Source organism: Bubalus bubalis, chromosome 4, assembly GCF_019923935.1.
Source record: "Bubalus bubalis isolate 160015118507 breed Murrah chromosome 4, NDDB_SH_1, whole genome shotgun sequence".
In the NCBI taxonomy this organism is placed as follows: domain Eukaryota; kingdom Metazoa; phylum Chordata; class Mammalia; order Artiodactyla; family Bovidae; genus Bubalus; species Bubalus bubalis.
The window spans coordinates 164566768-164585666 of NC_059160.1; the positions used below are offsets into that span (position 1 = coordinate 164566768).

Sequence of the window (18899 nt, forward strand, 5' to 3'; positions counted from 1 at the left end):
GAATACTGGAGTGGGTTGCCATTACCATACTTATATTTTTAAAAAAATATTTTTTGTTTATCTGAAATTCAAATTTAATTGGGTGTCCTATATTTTTATTTGCTTAGTCTGGTCATCCTAACTAGATGCTAACCAATAAAGAACGCCACTAGACTCCTCAAAAAACCAGAAAAAGGGCACAAACCTGGCGGGGGAGGGGGGCGGCAGTATCCTGAGACTGTGCTCTTTGTCTCTCCCCTGGCGCACTTTTGCTTGAGGTCCAGCATCATGGCCAGCTCATCACTCCTTTCTATGACTTTGGACTGTGCCAGCGCTTGCTGTCATTTGATCTCAGCTTGGATGTCACCTCTTCATGAGCCTTTGCCCAAGTAGCTCCATCTTGCCTGCCCAATAATGCTACTTTATAGTCTCCAAGGCCTCACCATATTTATTTAATTTGTGTGTTTCATCATGCTCAATACTACCCCATTAGAAAGCAGGGATCTAGCCTGTTGGGCATTGGGACAGCCCTCTAACCAGAACTGTGCACATAGTGGAGTTCCTATTAGCAACTGAACGAGCAAAGGAATAAATCCCAATGGTAGCTTGCACATTCATAATAACGAGTCTCTTACACACATTTCTAAGTAAGGTTATGTATCAGTGGTCTTATCAACTACCTTTTCTGGTATGAAATGCCTCTAGCCATGTCAAGAACTCTTGGGCAGCACGCTGACAATGCACATCCTTCCCCTCCAGGGCCTGTTTGCATCACTCCTCTGTCACCACACTGTCTTAGAATTCCTTGCATATCTGTATTATCTTCCTAGCCAGACTGAGTTCACATAAAGAAGAGACCACTTCCCACTTGCCCCAGCAGCGTGGGCGGAGCAGCCAAAAGTCACCAACTCCAGAGCTTTGGGATGCATTGTTCAGGCGCTCATGCATTCGGATGCTCCCTAGAGTCTCTGTCTAGACCAGGCTGACTGGGATCAAGTCACGGGGGACGGGGTCCTGAGGCAGACACTACACAGACACATGTGCGGGCAGGGCCAATCAGGAAAGAGCACCAACGCCTTGCAAGTCCTGGATAGCGTAAGCAGGTAGGCCAGCACGGAGCGGGAGCTAGAGCTCTGGTTACCACCCATGGTGACACAGAGAGTCCTAGAGTTGGACATAATCAGAGAAAAGCAAAGGAGTTAATGTGTTCATCAACTCTTTCAAGTATATCTAAGGAGTGCCAGCTGCTCTACCAGTCACTAAAAATACAGATGAATAAGACGTCCCCCTAAGCTCGGTCAGTTTGTGGTTTTCTCCCTCTATCTGCTCAGCTATGGTGTTCTTGGCCACAAGGACATGTACTAATCACCTTGAATGCCTGGAACCTAAGAGGTAGTTGGGCTTAGTAAGGAAGAGTCCACTTGTTTCTCAAGAGAACAAACTAGAACAAAAGGGAGAAAGACTCAGAGCAAAGGAATTTGTCCAATAAAATGAGCAAGATATTTTTAACAGCTTCAATTCTCCAGAGACAGAATGGGCTTCCCTTAAAGAGGTTGCATTTCCTTTTTCTGGACATGGTCAAGTATAGGTTGGGCTATCTCATAACGAGAGACCTTTTGGGGAAGTTCAGCCCCACTGGACATGACCGTCAGCTCTCTTTCATCCTAAGGTTTACAGTGTTCACTTGGTGATGCCAGTGCGGTTTTCAGATTCTCTTTTCAGGGACTGGTATGGAGATACTAGGTGATTCTCTTAATGTTTATCAATTAATTGGCAAAAGAGGGCAGAAGCACAGAACAGGTCTTTCTGGGTGATCGAAGTCTATTCATGGATGCTGCACTTAGCAAGAAAACAACTTCCACCCATCTTTCCCTTCAGTGACCAACTTCTCATCCTTCCCTGTTCTCCCTTTACATCTGGCATCTATACAGTTGGACTCCATCACCTTACAAATCACAGCCATGCAACGAAAAACTCCACAAATGCAGAAGACAGGACTAAAACTTCTCCCCCTAGGGTGCAGAGCCTTGTCACAGGCTGCGGTCACATTCCATACCAGTGACATATGTATTTGGAAGGACATGTTCTTTTAGGCATAATAAAAGCGAATCTCATCTCCACATCTGGTGCTAAGAAGGAAAACTGCCTTAATTAAACACAGCAGAATCCAGATTTATTGCTCAACACATGGAGTACTTTTAGTCTCTGAGGACCAAATCTGATATTCCAAAAAGACGTTTTCCACTGGCACTTGTACACTTGTCCATCTACAGCCTTCAGAGGCATGAAACCAAGGAGAACAAATGTGTTCCTCAATTTTCAATATGGTAAAAAGATTTACAATGTAATGAAAACCATAAGGCCAATACAACTAGTTGAAAAGTGAATGCAAAGTCAATTAGCTGTTTAAGCCATATTTCCTTCCAAGCAAGTAGGCGGACTATTTGTTCCCCCTCCTCCCATTGGAAGCATAGACGATTTTCTTTAACTTGTGCTTTGGTATCCTGAAGGTTGTTTTTAGTTCCAGGTAGTGAAAACTATTGGCTGTGGGAAAGAGATTAGAGAAATAAAGTAATAGATCAACAGTACATAAAACTGAAGCCCTGAGAAATGAATTGTTTTCCCAAGCAAGTAGGTCTAATCCGGAAAGGAGGAAACACACAGAGTGCCCGGAACAGAGTGAATGGCCCAATTGTACCACAAGCAATTCAGAAAGGCAGGCAGCAAGGCTTGCCCATCTAGCAGTTCTCCCCTCTGAGTCATTTCTTTTAAACACCACTAATAATAAAATGCTGGAATTTTCATTGAACATGAAATAAAAGGCACTTTATAGATAAAGAAATAGTTTAAGTATATATTAGATCCTTACTGTACTGGCCTTGACTTTGATCTTCCTTGGTTTGTTTTCTTTGTCTCAACCTGAGATTCCACAACACCCAGTTGTGGATGTGACTGGTGATGGAAGTAAAGTCTGATGCAATATTGCATAGGAACCTGGAATGTTAGGTCCATGAATCAAGGTAAATTGAAAGTGGTCAAACAGGAGATGGCAAGAGTGAACACTGAAATTTTAGGAATCAGTGAACTAAAATGGACTGGAATGGGTGAATTTAACTTAGATGGCCATTATATCTACTACTGTGGACAAGAATCCCATAGAAGAAATGGAGTAGCCATCAGAGTCAAAAAAAAAGAGTGCGAAATGCAGTACTTGGATACAATCTCAAAAACGCATAATGATCTCTGTTCGTTTCCAAACCAACCATTCAATATCACAGTAATCCAAGTCTATGCCCTGACTGGTAATGCTGAAGAAGCTGAAGTTAAACAGTTCTATGAAGATCTAAAAGACCTTCTAGAACTAACACCCAAATAAGATGTCCTTTTCATTATAGGGGACTGGAATGCAAAAGTAGGAAGTCTAGAAATACCTGGAGTAACAGGCAAATTTGGCCTTAGAGTACAGAATGAAGCAAGGCAAAGACTAATAGAGTTTTGTCAAGAGAATGCCCTGGTCATAACAAACACCCTCTTCCAACAACACAAGAGAAGACTCTGTACATGGACAACACCAGACGGTCAACACCAAAATCAGATTGATTATATTCTTTGCAGCCAAAGATGGAGAAGCTCTATACAGTCAGCAAAAAAAGACCAGGAGCTGACTGTGGCTCAGATTATGAACTCCTAATTGCCAAATTCAGACTGAAATTGAAGAAAGTAGGGAACACCACTAGACCATTCAGGTATGACCTAAATGAAACCCCTTATGATTATATAGTGGAAGTGAGAAATAGATTCAAGGGATTAGATCTGATAGACAGAGTGCCTGAAGAACTATGGACAGAGGTTCCTGACATTGTTTAGGAGGCAGTAATCAAGACCATCCCCAAGAAAAAGAAATGCAAAAATGCAAAATGGCTGTCTGAGGAGACCGTACAAATACCTGTGAAAAGAAGAGAAGCGAAAGGCAAAGGAAGAAAGGAAAGATATATCCATTTGAATGCAAAGTTCCAAAGAAAAGCAAGGAGAGATAAGAAAGCCTTCCTCAGCGATCAATGCAAAGAAATGGAGGAAAACAATAGAATGGGAAAGACTAGAGATCTCTTCAAGAAAATTAGAGAGCATTTCATGCAAAGATGGGCACAATAAAAGACAGAAATGGTATGGACCTAACAGAAGCAGAAGATATTAAGAAGAGATGGCAAGAATACACAGAAGAACTACACAAAAAAGATCTTCACGACCCAGATAATCACAATGGTGTGATCACTCACCTAGAGCCAGACATCCTGGAACGTGAAGTCAAGTGGGCCTTAGGAAGCATCACTACAAGCAAAGCTAGTGGAGGTGATGGAATTCCAGTTGAGCTATTTCAAATCCTAAAAGATGATGCTGTGAAAGTGCTGCACTCAACATGCCAGCAAATATGGAAAACTCAGCAGTGGGCACAGGACTGGAAAAGGTCAGTTTTCATTCCAATCCCAAAGAAAGGCAATGCCAAAGAATGCTCAAACTACCGCACAATTGCACTCATCTCATACGCTAGCAAAGTAATGCTCAAAATTCTCCAAGCCAGGCTTCAATAATTTGTGAACCATGAACTTCCAGATGTTCAAGCTGGATTTAGAAAAGACAGAGGAACCAGAGATCAAATTGCTATCATCTGTTGGATCACTGAAAAAGCAAAAGAGTTCCAGAAAAACATCTATTTCTGCTTTATTGACTATACCAAAGCCTTTGTCTGTGTGGATGACAACAAACTGTGGAAAATTCTTCAAGAGATGGGAATACCAGACCACCTGACCTGCCTCCTGAGGAGTCTGTATGCAGGTCAAGAAGCAACAGTTAGAACTGGACATGAAACAACAGACTGGTTCCAAATAGGAAAAGGAGTACGTCAAGGCTGTATATTGTCACCCTGCTTATTTAACTTCTATGCAGAGTACATCATGAGAAACGCTGGGCTGGAGGAAGCATAAGCTGGAATCAAGATTGCCAGGAGAAATATCAATGACCTCAGATATGCAGATGACACCACCCTTATGGCAGAAAGTGAAGAAAAACTAAAGAGTCTCTTGATGAAAGTGAAAGAGGAGAGTGAAAACGTTTGCTTAAAGCTCAACATTCAGAAAACGAAGATCATGGCATCTGGTCCCATCACTTCATGGGAAATAGATTGGGAAACAGTGGAAACAGTGGCTGCCTTTATTTTGGGGGGCTCCAAAATCACTGCAGATGGTGACTGCAGCCACAAAATTAAAAGACACTTGCTCCTTGGAAGAAAAGTTATGACCAACATAGACATCATATTAAAAAGCAGAGATATTACATTACCAACAAAGGCCCATCTAGTCAAGGTTATGGTTTTTCCAGTGGTCATGTATGGATGTGAGAGTTGAACTGTAAAGAAAGCTGAGCACTGAAGAATTGATGCTTTTGAACTGTGGTGTTGGAGAAGATTCTTGAGAGTCCCTTGGATTGCAAGGAGATGCAACCAGTTCATCCTGAAGAGATCAGTCCTGAATGTTCATTGGAAGGACTGATGCTGAAGCTGAAACTCCAATACTTTGGCCACCTGATGCGAAGCATTGACTCATTGGAAAAGACCTTGATTCTGGGAAAGATTGAAGGTGGGAGGAGTAGGGGATGACCGTGGATAAGATGGTTGGATGGCATCACTGACTTAATGGATATGAGTTTGAGTAAACCCCAGGAGCTGGTGATGGACAGGGAAGCCTGGCATGCTGCAGTCCATGGGGTCGAAAAGAGTCAGACATGACTGAACGACTGAACTGAACTGAAACTCCACATCACCATCACAACCATCTCTCAGGCAAGGACCCAACTCCTGACTCCTCTTCAAGTCTCCAGAGCAGCCATTTCTAGTGCTTAACCAGATATCCATGCTTATTTACTGGACCTCCCTAACGAGGGTCCCACCAGACCTCAAATTCCATGTACCCCCAATTCAGCTCACTTTTTTCTCCTAAGTGTGCCCCTCCTCCTCTCTGCCCCATGCTGGTCAACTCTCCCCAGGACCTCAGACTGAGAACTCAGCCATCACCATCATTCTCGGCCTGAACTCATGATGCCAGAGCTGTGATGCTCCCTGTCTGCACTGACCAACCTCCTGGTGGTGTCCCTGGCTCCCCCATGCAGGACTTCACCTGGCTTCTCCCCTCATCCAGCCCACATCCTCATAAGCACAGGTGAACAGTGAACTCCTTTGACCAGGATTCTGACCAGGCTCATCCAGGTTGGAGCCCATCTTGCCCTGCAGTGCTCTGAGAAAGGAACCCAATATACTCTGCTGTTGTGACAAGACCCATGACAAGTCACGGGATGCCTCCTGTCTTTCAGTTTGGGTAGTGCCACCTTGCCAGCACTATCTTTGCCCCTGAGGTGTATTCCTATGTTTGTCCCAAATAACCGGGGTCTGTCCTCCACAGCATACACTGGCACCTAATACACCTCTCCAATCATGCCGCTGCCTTCCTGAGAGCATTACATCATTCCCAATTGTCTGTTAAATACAATCCAACTATTTCAGCAAATAAGACTCTTAAATATCTGATCTACCCACTCAGCTTGCTCAACAGAATCCCCCAACACAGGAGGCTCAAGTGAACTCTGCACTTCCCTGCCTCTGTGCCATTTGTCACAAATACTCACACCTTCATGACTTCCAAATTCCCTTCTCCCTCTGCTGTGTTACTGCAAAAGCAGGAGTATGACTCTATTTGCTTTTACTCTCTGCCTATCCCACAGCTCCCCTGGAACTGTCCCCCATCAACCTCCACAATCCCAGGTCAAACACTAGGCCAGAGGAAATGTCACTGTGACTTGGTATCATTGACATGGTACCAAGCAGAAAATAGAGAATTTTCTCTATTTTATAATAGAGAATGAGTTTATTTCAGTAGAAATACTGAAACACCCCATGTGACAGATGAATTAAAACCCAGAAAACTCTTAAATCTACATTGTTTAAGCCTCAATGATTTGTTTAATTCTGACTCTGGAATCTCTGCCAGTAAATTGGAAAGGGAAGAGGTAGGAATTGGTATCTATTGCTACCTCATCTCCCAACAAAGTCTATATGCAGATTTCTGACCCCAATGGCAACATAGGCCACATGCTTACCTCTTCCCTCCCCTGATCCCATTGAAACACCTGAAAAAAATAAAATAAAATAAAAATAATGGCAATGCTTACAAGCATAAAACAGGAAAGGTTCCCATTAGAGGACCAGAAACTCCAGGGAATCTGACTCTTGAGTCAAGCGGAAAGTACAGAAGGGAGGTCTCAGAAGGCATTGGGCCAAACACAGGAACCCAGCAGTACCCCAGGAACACCCCCTCGCCTCGTGGATACAGGATGGAAGGGAAAGCAGCATCCACCTGGGACAGCATTAGTACCTCCCAAGGTTCTCTGCCCGAGACCGATACCCTCACTGGGGTCCCTATGCAAAGGGGTCCCAGCCCACCTCTCCTCCAAAGCATCACCCTCCAGCCAGGGAAGAAGAAACTCAGATGAGGGCACGGTGGAGAGCTTGCCAGAGGAAATCAAACTCCGGCTTCACAACCTGTACACTAGTAAGCACCACTACGCAATGCTCAATCTAGAACTTTCTCTACAAGTGTAAATGACAAAAGGTCACCCCAAATTTGAGGAAAATCAACTGCCTAAGGAAGACACAACAAGCTGGACCAGTAGAATAACTTGCCTTTGAGTAAACAGAGGTATTGCAGCAATACAGAACTCAGAAATGTTGATCAAAGGATACAAGATTTCATAATGAACAGGATGGACAAGTTCCAGGAATCTAATGTACAGTGTGGTGACTACAGTTGGTAATACTGATTTATATTCTAGAAATCTGATGTGACTAGATCTTAATTGTTCTCACCAAAAAAAAAAAAAAGGTTAACTATTAATATGTGAAGTGAGAGGTATGTTATTTTAACTTGATTGTGGTAGTCACTTCACAATGTATACATATATCAAAACATATTGTACACCTTTAATATATACAGTTTCTCTTTGTTAATTATATCTGAATAAAGCTGGAGGAGGAATGATTTCAGTTGGCATCCTCAGAGAAATTAAAAAGTAATCATGTGGATTAACACAAAAACAAGGCTGTTCTCTAACACTGCTGTTCAAGGATGAGAAATAAATAATGCCCAACATGTTAACAAAACCCAGCAGAAAGACCAAGCAATGGTGCAAACTAAAGGATATACATAAAATATCTATTAAAATGTCAGGAATGAGACAAAGTCTATCAGAAATTATTACATGTGGATTAAATTCCTGTACAACAACAAAAATTTCCCAATGGGGTGAGGGCAGTAGGGAGAACTCAAGATTAATGTTTTATTTATAAGACCAACAACAAATGATACAAAAATACTGATACCTAATTGCATGGTTTGTATGACTTCATGAATAAATATGTGTATCATGTAAGTACCAACAAAAAGAAAACTGAAGCATCAATATTGTAATATAGAACTCAAGCCAAAGATTAAATGAGAGAGAAGCAATTTCATACTAACAGAAGATACTGTTCTCTCTGCCTGGAGGACCGCCGCCATGCCCAGCTTTTCAAGGGGCTGGTTTGCCTTGTCTTTTGGCCTCCATTCAATATACCCACCGCAGGCTGGACTTTCTGACAGTACCAGCTCGATATCTTTAACAGTTGTCCATTGGTTTCCTTTATAGCACCAATCACAATTCTTTCAAACTAACATTTACTTATTTACTTCATCATTATTTGTTTCCATAAATATACATGTATGAATCATGAAATGCAGGAAACAGGGTTTTTTTTTTTTAATTTGCCATTGTATTTCTAGTGCTTACTTAGCACAGTACCTAGAACATAAGAAGCATTCAGTATTTTAAAAATAAACCCCAATATATAACATCACAAACCTTCAAAAAAACTCAAAAACTTCAAGAATACCTTACTAAAATATATTTTAAATAAAGATAAATTTAACAAAACTGCATGATCAAAATAAAATAATTTAGTACAATTCTGAAAATAATGCTTCATATAGAAGTAAAACTAAGGATATAAAAATTTTAATTCATTCAACAAATACGCTTAATTCCTATATGAGTCAGATCCTGTTAGGTATTTGGGGCAGAGTTGAGAAGGCAATGGACATGTCTACCTCAATGAATTTGCACTGAAATGAATCCAGAACTCAGCTACTACAGCCCACCATCAGACCAAATATATAAATATGACATATATATATGACAGTGTGTATATGTGTGTTACTATACCCTAACACATAATATAATGGACTCATTATATATCTTTGGAACACTGACAGAAATTGAGCATGTTCTAGGTGACAAAAAATACATTTTTTCTAAATTGAAACCCTTCAGACTACTTTCTCTAAGCACAATGTAATAAAACCAGAAATTAATAAACAAAGTGAAGTCGCTCAGTCGTGTCCAAATCTTTGCGACCTCTTGCACTGTAGCCTTCCGGGCTCCTCAGTCCATGGAATTTTCCAGGCAAGGGTACTGGAGTGGGTTGCCATTTCCTTCTCCAGTGGATCTTCCCGACCCAGGGGTTGAACCCGGGTCTCCCGCATTGCAGGCAGACCCTTTACCATCAGAGCCACCACGGAAGCTAAAAGCAAAGTCGCTCAGTCGTGTCTGACTTTTTGCGACCCCATGGACTGTAGCCCAGCAGGCTCCTCCACCCATGGAATTCTAGGCAAGAGTACTGGTGTGGGTTGCCATTTCCTTCTTCCGTGGATCTTCCCAACCCAGGGATCGAACCTGGGTCTCCTGCATTGTGAACAGATGCTTTACCATCTGAGCCACCAGGGAATCTGACGGGATCAGTAATAAACAAAGAGGAGCCAACAACTCTAAGTATCCGGACATTCAAACAAATCTGAAGCCAAACATGAAACCAAAATTGTAACTAAACCACAATTAGGATATTCTGTGCATAAACATATGGGATTTAGTCAAGGTAACAGAGGGAAAATTTACAGAATTAACTACTTTTTAGAAGAAAAAAAGTAAAATAAATGAATTAAGTATCCAACAAAAGGATATAGCAAAATGAAATAAGCCAAATACATATGAAAGAATATTAATAGTACACTCAGAAATTTAAAAAATAAAGGGGAAGATTACTTAATAGATAAGTAAATTGAAGAGCTGGTTATTCTTGACAATTAAACATGAAACAGACCTAAGTCAGGTCAAGAAGAAAAGAGATCACAGCCATACCTGAGTATGGATTCTTATTGCTCCAATAGAAGGAATTCCATAATAATAACCTGAAAAAGACATGTTATATCATATACACCATCTCATATTATAATAAAGGACCACAAAATTATTTTCTGGCTTTGAAGGAGAAAAAAGTATTTTTTTCACTTCTAACTGAGCAATCACCCATAAACTATCAATAACACTGACAAATTTGAGAAATGTTTGATCAATGTTTACAACACATGCAAAAGCTTTCTTAGAAATTTTTCTTAGGTTATATAAAATAAATGTCATTTTTCTACAAAATAGTATGGAAGCTGGCATCGTTAAAGATCTTTTTTCCATTGGAGAAATTATTAAAGATGCCTGATGGGTATATGATACTTATTATATTTACATCAAATATTTGCCTAAATATAATGTTCAGAAGCTTAGGGTCTTTGTATTGCTATGAGATCACAGTTCAATTTTCAAATAGCACTTTGTGTTTTTTTCTGCGTACAAAGGAAACATGGACTCGTTACACAAAATGTGAATGTTCTAGGCATGTATAAAAGAGATTTTTAATTCAACCACTCAGAGAAAAATGTCACACATTCATATATAAGTTTTACAAAATTTATATATTCTTTCATTCTTAATTTTTATATAAAATTATATTTGATATATATTGAATCATTATGGTGTACATCTGAAAGTAATATAATGTCATATGTCAACATTTCAATAAAAAAGCAAGGAAATGAAAAAAGATACACTTGATAGATATCATTAAGATTCATTTAATAAAATAATATCCCTTCATGAACGTGAAAAAAAAGAAAGAAAGGGTTTGTAAACACAGATACAGTGGAGGCTACATACTTATAAGGGAGCACTATAGGGAGCACTGTGTTCAACCCCGTACAGCAAGTGTGATTACCAACTAGGCAGTTCTTTAAGAAATCAAATATAAACAAAATTAAGCAAAAATTACAGAGCTTGAATGGACCACAGAGAAACTACTGGGCTCAGCTGTGTAGCTCAGAACCCAGACCCTGGTTTTGGACTCTTCCTGGAGCCTCTGTCCCTGCAGCCTTGGGTCACTACTTTCAGTCTCTCTAATGACACTTCCAAAATTGATGCTGTGTGGCCCAGCTTCCGTTTCAAAGCGCAAGCCGGTGTATCTGGCTGTCAAAGTCTGGGCCACATGGCCACAGCATAGCTCAAAGGAGCCGTATCACATCTTCTGTGGAAGGTGGGCTCTATGCATAAATGCACAAAACCTCTGCCTAAATACAAGTATGGGATTCAGAGACTCAATAATGAGAACAGACACTCAGTCACCATGGTGGTTATATAAAATCTTTACTGGGGAGTAAAGCAGATTTTAATCAGCATTTCAGCAACCTCATCCCAGTGCCCAGGAAGTTGTAAAATAGACACTTATCTACCCTCTCAAGTTCAGTACTACCACTGATCTCACCCTGATTTCGTCCAACACTTACTTACAGAGTTCCTGATATGAGCAAGGTGTGATTCCAATTCTTCTCTATATCTCCACCTATACACCTCCTATGATCTCAATGTCAACAGGTCTCAAACCTGACGATGACCTCCTTTACTCTCTGTAAAATAAGGAAAATCAAAGGACTCAATAAAGAGATTACAAGGCTTGAATGGGATCAGGCACACAGCACTGTGTCTGAAACATAATCAGAGATGAATAAACATTCGTATTATACATTATCTTTATTATTATCCTTTCTTGCCTCCAACCTGATCTTCCCACATCACTATAAACCCACTTGACCTTCATGTAGCTTTCAATCCCTCAAGACCTTCCCATGCCACCTGCTCTGTGAAGGGCTCTGTCACCCAGGTACAGCCCTCTCTCTGGACTGCAGTTCTGAGACAGGCTCTCTGGACACTCCCAATTCCCAGTCACAGAGCTCCAGCCATATTCCCCTCCTTTTGTTCCCTGAACACTGCAAGATCTTTCATGCCTCAGGCCTTTATCTGTCCAGCCCTCTCTACGTAGAAGCTTTTGCCCCAGCTGTTTATCTGGCTGCACCCTTATCTTCTTCAGTTACGAGTTTATCCCTCCTGTCCTTTGAGAGAATTTCCCTAATCACTCTACATGAAATACAGCTCTCTTCCTGCCCCACCCCTCAATCTTCTCCCAACCTCTTCACCTATTTCTTCATTACAACTTTTGTTTTATACTGGAGCAGAGTTGACTAACAATGTCACACTAGTTTCAGGTGTAGAACAAAGTGATTCAGATATACACATACATGTATCTACACTTTTTCAAATTCTTTTCCCAATGTGGTTGTTACATAATATTGAGCAGAATTCCCTATGCTACACAGTAGGTCCTTGTTTGTTATCCATTTTAAATATAGCATATAGATTTAAATACAGCAGTGTGTATGTATCATTGCCTGCGATGATTCTTCTCTGTTAACCCAGATATGGTCTATCTTTCCCCCATTAGAATATAAGCTCAGTGATATAAACAAGCTTAGTCCCAGGACTTCAATAAATGATACATGGATGCATGCATTCATGAATCAATAGGCACTTCTGTTATTCTAACACTTAAAATCTAAATGACTCTCTGCTTAATGCATTAGAATGAGTGTTGAAAGACAGAGACTGGGTCCCTGTACACTTAGTGCCTAAAACCATGACACAAGCTTTCTGCCGACTTATTTTAACTCATTTTCTTTGTACCAACACAAAGAAACAAATGGGACACGAGAGTACCATTCTAGAAGGCATCGTTAATGGGTAAGAACTCAGGCCTGCTGTAAAGTCAGAACTGAGAAACCAAGGTGCCAATAGTTAACACGTGTCTATTAGAAAGAGGATGGTGGCCCAGAGTCGAGTAACAGGAAGGATTTTGTGGTTGTATTGTTTCGCTTTGTTTTGGCTTGGTTTTTAAATAAAGGATATGATGATGTTGGCAAGTTGCTGATTACACAAGGAGAGGGCTACAATTTAATGCAGGCTGATACCTCTTCCAGCTCTGATATCATAATTCCAGAATTTTGAGCCCTTCCCCTTCTCTCTAAAGCAGAAACCTGATCATGCATCTCCCCTGCTGAAAAGCCATCAGGTTCGACTATCACAGCAAAAAGCAATTGGACTCATGCGGCCCGTCTCCCTCGCCAGCACCGCCTCTCTCCGTATAGAGCCCCCTCTGGTTTATGCGAACCAAGGGTCCTAGCTAAGGCGCTCTGCTCCTTCTCCCTCAGTGTGCTTGTCTCCCAAACAGCAGGGACCGAGTAAAGTTGTGATGTGCGGCTTGCCTTTGCTGGCTTCTATGTTACTCCTGGTCCATTACCTGTTGAAATTCCCTTAACTATACTGTCATTGGACTTGGAAATGATTTAAAACCAGACTGCTTTAAGACTGCCGTCCCTTGGGGTAACAGCCTGGCTTTGCACTGACTGTTTTCCATGCAGATTGCTGCTGCTGCTGCTGCTAAGTCGCTTCAGTCGTGTCCGACTCTGTGCGACCCCATGGACGGCAGCCCACCAGGCTCCCCCATCCCTGGGATTCTCCAGGCAAGAACACTGGAGTGGGTTGCCATTTCCTTCTCCAATGCATGAAAGTGAAAAGTGAAAGTGAAGTCGCTCAGTTGTGTCCGACTCTTCGCGACCCCATGGACTGCAGCCTACCAGGCTCCTCCGTCCATGGGATTTTCCAGGCAAGAGGACTGGAGTGGGGTGCCATCGCCTTCTCCAGCCATGCAGATTAGTTTGGGATTTACCTCATTGTTTTTGTACCTTCCTCAGACTTGGTGAGCACCCCCATACTTCAGCCGAGGGTAAGACATTCCTCATCCGCTTCCCCCTCCACAGCCCTGTCAGATGCTTCTTCACTCAACCCTGCAGAGGAACACGCCTAACTCTGTGCACTGTCCTGCACCTCTGCCGGATGCCCCAGCTCCTCGTCTGCCGTCAGCATCAGGAGCACTTCTACTCTCTGTCTTTTAATGCTTCCTGTTCTAGCACAGAGATCAGCTTTCAATAAGGAGAAGGAAACGGCACCCACTCCAGTGTTCTTGCCTGGAGAATCCCAGGGACGGGGGAGCCTGGTGGGCTGCCGTCTGTGGGGTCACACAGAGTCGGACACGACTGAAGCGACTTAGCAGTAGCAGCAGCTATTTTTAACTTATGTGCAGAGTACATCATGTGAAATGTTGGACTGGATGAATCACAAGGTGGAATCAAGATTGCTGGGGGAAATATCAACAACCTCAGATATGTAGATGATACCACTGTAATGGCAGAAAGTGAGGAACTAAGAGAAACTAAAGAGCCTCCTGATGAAGGAGAAAGAGGAGAGTGAAAAAAGCTGACTTAAATTCAACATTCAAAAAACGAAGATCATGGCATCTGATCCTATCACTTCATGGCAAATATATGAGGAAAATGTGGAAACAGTGTCAGATTTCATTTACTTGGGCTCCAAAATCAATGCAGATGGTTAGTGCAGCCACAAAATTAAAAGATGCTTGCTCTTTGGAAAAATAACTATATCAAACCTAGACAGTGTTTTAAAAAGCAGAGACATCACTTTGCCAACAAAGGTCCCTATAATCAAAGCTATGGTTTTTCCAGTAGTCTTGTATGGATGTGAGAGGTGGACCATAAAGAAGGCTGAGCACTGGAGAATTGATACTTTTGAACTGTGGTGTTGGAGAAGACTCTTGAAAGTCTCTTAGACTGTAAGGAGATCAAACCCATCAATCCTAAAGGAAATCAGTCCTGAATATTCATTGGAAGGATTGGTGCTGAAGCTGAAGCTCCAGTACTTTGGCCATCTGATACAAAGATCTGACTCATTGGAAAAGATCCTGATGCTGGGAAAAAATGAGGGCAAGAGGAGAAGGGGATGACAGAAGATGAGATGATTGGATAGCATCACTGACTCAATGGACATGAATTTGAGGAGATTCAGAGAGATAGTGAAGGACAGGGAAGCCAGGCGTGCTGCAGCTCATGGGCTTGCAAAGAGTCAGACACAACTTAGTGACTGAACAACAACAAAGCTATTTTTTTATCTTTTCCTTGTGTACTTTTAAAACTATATAAATAACATTTGGATAAATAATAGATACACAATATAAAATAAAAAAGTATTTTTGGTTCAGTTCAGTTCAGTTGCTCAGTCGTGTCCGACTGTTTGCGACCCCATGAACCGTAGCACGCCAGGCCTCCCTGTCCATCACCAACTCCCGGAGCTAACTGAGACTCACATCCATAGAGTCATCTAGCCATCTCATCCTCTGTGGTCCCCTTCTCCTCCTGCCCCCAATCCCTCCCAGCATCAAAGTCTTTTCCAATGAGTCAACTCTTCACATGAGGTGGCCAAAGTTTTTGGTTAAGAGGCACAAAACTGGAAGCTTTTAACTGCATATTGATTTTATCCAGCTTCCTAGTATTTGTCATGCACAGTACTCAAATCCAGGTAGTTTAAAGTGTACCCCCAGGAAACTTCATTTTCTCTTTAATTTGCTCAATAAATTCAGGATATCTTTCTTTTGGCATCATAAATGTATGATTCCCAACATGTACGTGAATATAATACAGTCAGCGTCGAAGTGTCTAGTTAGTCTAGCTATTCAGTCTCCTTACCTGTAACATTAAGATGAGGAAAACTGAGTCAGCATAAGTGATCTGCCGTAAGTAACAAGCTAGGAGTCAGAGACAGGCCTCGGAGCAGGCATCGCAGCCATAAGCACGACGCTCTTGGCCCTGGAGGACTCCAGCTCTCGGGCTGAGTTCTACCCTGCTGGGTAGTCACACACACAGGCGAGGTGAAGGGTAGAAAGCAAACCCTGGCTTCAGAAATGGTGGTGTCTAATAACCAGTAACACACAGATCCTGCCTTAAGTCACCGTCAGCCCCCCCGTGCTTGGAGAGGCAAGTATGCCCAGGGCACCAGTCAAATGGAAAAACAATGGTGCTTGGCGGGTAGCTATCCTTTGTGTGTGCTACACCCTGAGGAGGAACTGCTGTCCATGCCGGACAAGAAGGCCTGATCCTGGGTCTGAGGGACTCCTGCTCTCCAACACCTATCACTTCTTCCTGCTCCAAGGAAACCTCCCCTCACTCCAGCCACACAGAGCAGAGGAAGTGACCAAGAAAGGCATTAGGCTGTGAGGCCCGATCAGGGGCCATGAGCCGCGGTTCTGGCTCTCACATCTGTGATGTGCGCAGATAATTTCAGAGAGGGAAAGAGAGACGGGGCCACTGCTGGCCTTCCTGTGCTGCCCCAGGAAGCAGGAAGCAGGAGGCTTCCACCACACAAAGGAGAAAATAAGTGAGTAAGCATATCCCAAGGACACTGCCCACAAGCATGGCTGGCTCCACCGGCGCCCTGAAGGTGATGTCTGAGACTGTTTCCGCCTCCTGGCAGTGTTGTTAGGGAGACAGGGTGCCAAAGAGGAATCAGCCAGGGAACTTCCGGAAAGTTTCTAACAACTGGCATTTCAAGTTTGCCCTTTCCTGTTCCCCCAGAATGTTAAAGAATATGGACATAAATCGGTACTAAAAGCATAGAAGGGCCTGTAAGTGAAACCCCAATTCAATCAGGCAGAATATGTCTGATTTTTTCAGTCCAGAGAGTCAGCCTCCCTCTGGTAACAATGCACAGCCTTCTGAGGGTAACTGTTCAATCTGTCTCATTCCTACTGTTTTCCCTGGCTTCTCTTCTAGACCGTCTCTGGGTGTGTGCGGGGAGGAGTCACATGGTTTGACAGCAGTGGAGGGGAGGTAATGAGTTCCAGAGTCTATGCTAAGCTGCCAAGGAACTACTCTAGTGTCTGAAACTGTTGTCGGCCCCATGCTAGGAACCAGATGCCTGTGTAGCAGTTAGAGTGGAAGTCTGTCCTTCGTGAGCTCAGTCTCCTCCTGCATTCTCCGCCGATCCCACTACCCACAGAACATCCCACGATGCTGCCTTACTCACTGTCTCCCCTGGACAAGCCCCTGACATGCACTAACTGCTTCCCTATCGCGATGAACACACTGGCAGAGCCGCTGGCTCTCAATGCAGCAGCCACTCCGAACAGGAGCCCCAGGTCGGATGAGGACTCTAGAGACCCTTCTCTGGCTGAGCCTGCCTTGCATGGCAGTTGCTTACCAGAGCCCCAAACAGGGAGCTCCCACACACACCCTAGGCGTCCCTACCTGCTGACCCAGTACCTCTGCTTCCCTGGGTAAAGCCAGGGGAGCAAGTATCAGTGCGCTCATCTGCCCCTCCTGCTCCCACTCCTCCTCCAACCCTCTACCAACAGAGGATAAGAATCTCACCTGCTTACCCTGCCTTCCTCAGGGCACACTCCAGACTCGTGGTTAATCCTTCATGACAGGTTTCTTCTCAGCACTGTGGGAGGACCTCTGTCTAGGAGGATGGATACCCAGGAGAGAAAGCTATGTGTATGGAACACATCAGGAAGAGAGCACATTTTTCTTAAAAAAAAAAAAAAAAAAAAAAAGGATCCTCCCTTACACTGTCTGGGAGATTCTACAGAAAGAGCCCCTTCTTGAAGCTGGAGCCAGAATCCCACCCAGAGTGTCCTCTCCAAGGGATGCTCAGTTCAAGAGGACCAGGTTCCAAGAGGAAAAGAAGGCTTAGTTCACCTGGGGGACCCTGGTTCATGGGTAAGCCCTCGGCTGTCCCATCTCTCTCATGGGTGACATTTGGCCCTAAAAGAGCCAACTCAACCACTGTCCTGGGGTCTAGTCAGTATGTTAAGTGGGTAACAGAGAGTGATGGGGACTCCAGTGAAGTGCAGGCCTGAGCACCTCACTGGCACATGATGTGGGGAATAGGCTATGCCTCCTCTGCAGGTAAACTGTAGTACTGGGACACCAAGCTGACCTGCCACTGCTGGGGAAAACAGAGCCCTGGAAGCTTCCGTTTCCAAAGTAAAAGAACAAGAATATCTCCCGGGTTGTGAATACTCTATCAGGAAATAAACATAGGGCCCTGCCTGCCAATTCTCCTCTGAAGACAAATGGCAAAAACAAACAAAATCCTAAAACAAAGACTATAAACCACTAAGAAAAATTATTTCAAGGAGGGGTTGTAAAGAGACTGCCAAGGAGAATAAAAAAAAAAAAAAAAGACTGAGGTGTGTTATAAATCAACAGTTCTTTTATGGGCCTGCCAATGTTCCTGGTTACAGCAGGGAGGGTCACTGGGAGGATGCAAGCATTCGAAGTAGAAATGCTGAGCCCCGGCTTGGCGTTCAGGCAGGAGAAAATGCCGGTAGATTTTCTTGTGACAGTATCTCATTAGCTGAAATATTCAGAGACCTTTGGGATCCAAGAACATGAAAGGGAGGGCTGACGGTCAGTGTAGGTGAGGCCACAGTTTCTGTCAGCATTGGGTGACTGGCGCCAGCGCACCCTCAGTTGCTCTTTGCTTCAGAAAGGTGACGGGCCGAGGGAAAAAGCAGAGAGATCTGAGTCAACAGATGTTTGAATCTTGACTCAGCAGGCACTGAGAACTTGAGGGTGTGGCCTGGCAGACTGGAGAGAATCCAGCAGGGCATTTAGGATAACTGGGGGAAAAGCCAAGAGATTGCAGAAGACAGGAAAAAAAACTTTTTTTATCTGGCTTTGTTGGATGGGGAAGTAGATTCTGGCCAGGCAGAA

The 18899-nt window shown here is 43.1% G+C and overlaps 1 long non-coding RNA gene across 1 annotated transcript in view; it reads right to left on the minus strand.

Moving 5' to 3' along the window:
* Positions 1-17660, minus strand: part of LOC123333133 — a 28907-nt gene extending 11247 nt beyond the window's left edge. Inside the window, exons 1-3 of the long non-coding RNA XR_006550275.2 lie at positions 17550-17660; positions 11731-11846; positions 10255-10304 (exon numbers count right to left, since the gene is read on the minus strand). This is a non-coding gene — a long non-coding RNA (uncharacterized LOC123333133). The remainder of the gene's footprint in view (positions 1-10254; positions 10305-11730; positions 11847-17549) is intronic.
* Between the last annotated feature and the right edge of the window lie 1239 nt (positions 17661-18899).